The sequence below is a fragment of the Corvus brachyrhynchos genome, unplaced genomic scaffold (genome assembly GCF_000691975.1).
Source record: "Corvus brachyrhynchos isolate BGI_N302 unplaced genomic scaffold, ASM69197v1 scaffold4417, whole genome shotgun sequence".
NCBI classification, from domain to species: domain Eukaryota; kingdom Metazoa; phylum Chordata; class Aves; order Passeriformes; family Corvidae; genus Corvus; species Corvus brachyrhynchos.
In genome coordinates this window covers 9,923-10,158 of record NW_008238910.1, presented here as the reverse complement: position 1 = coordinate 10,158, position 236 = coordinate 9,923, and positions in this window count along the sequence as shown.

Here is a 236-nt window from a genome sequence, read left to right as displayed (position 1 = left end):
ATTTTTGGGGGGATATAGCGGCATTACAGTCACCTAGGGGCAGTTTAGGGGGTCAGAGAAGTGGATTTGGGATCCCCAGAGTAGTTTTGGGGGTCAGAAAGCAGATTTGGGATTGAAGGGCAGTTCAGGGGATCCTGGGGGGGCGGTTCAGGGCTCTCTGTGAATGGTTTGGCTCCGGGGGGGCGCTGGGGGGTCCTCAAGGGGAGGTTTGTGGGTCCCAGGGGGTTTTGGGGCTC